This window comes from Penaeus monodon, chromosome 33 (genome assembly GCF_015228065.2).
Source record: "Penaeus monodon isolate SGIC_2016 chromosome 33, NSTDA_Pmon_1, whole genome shotgun sequence".
NCBI classification, from domain to species: Eukaryota; Metazoa; Arthropoda; class Malacostraca; order Decapoda; family Penaeidae; genus Penaeus; species Penaeus monodon.
The window spans coordinates 8546985-8547388 of NC_051418.1; positions in this window are offsets into that span (position 1 = coordinate 8546985).

A 404-nucleotide genomic window follows, 5' to 3' on the forward strand; every position below is an offset into this window, starting at 1 on the left:
GATGGAATGGATGCCAGCGCGTGCTTTGCGGTAGATAATGCTACAATTCTCAGGTGTATTCTTAGAAGATTAATTTATAGGCCATCACACGGGGCCTGTACAAGAGCAGTGTCGCCTCGCTTGGACACGTTGTGGCTCTGGGGACTTCCCTGATTCTTGTCCTAAGCGAGTGACGCTGCTGTGTGCTTGGGTGCCTTTGATTCCGCCAGACTCGGCAGCGGAATTTTCTTGCTTCCCTTCTTTTTTCTTTCTTTTTCTTTCTTGTTTTTCTTTCTTGTTTTCTCTCTTTTTTATGTTAAGCTGACGATCGCGTGGGAAAGAGAATATGCTGTGTGATATTTTGCCGAGGGACAAGGTCGGTCTTACTTTCAAGCCGGGAACAGAGAAATGAGTAAGTATTTTCG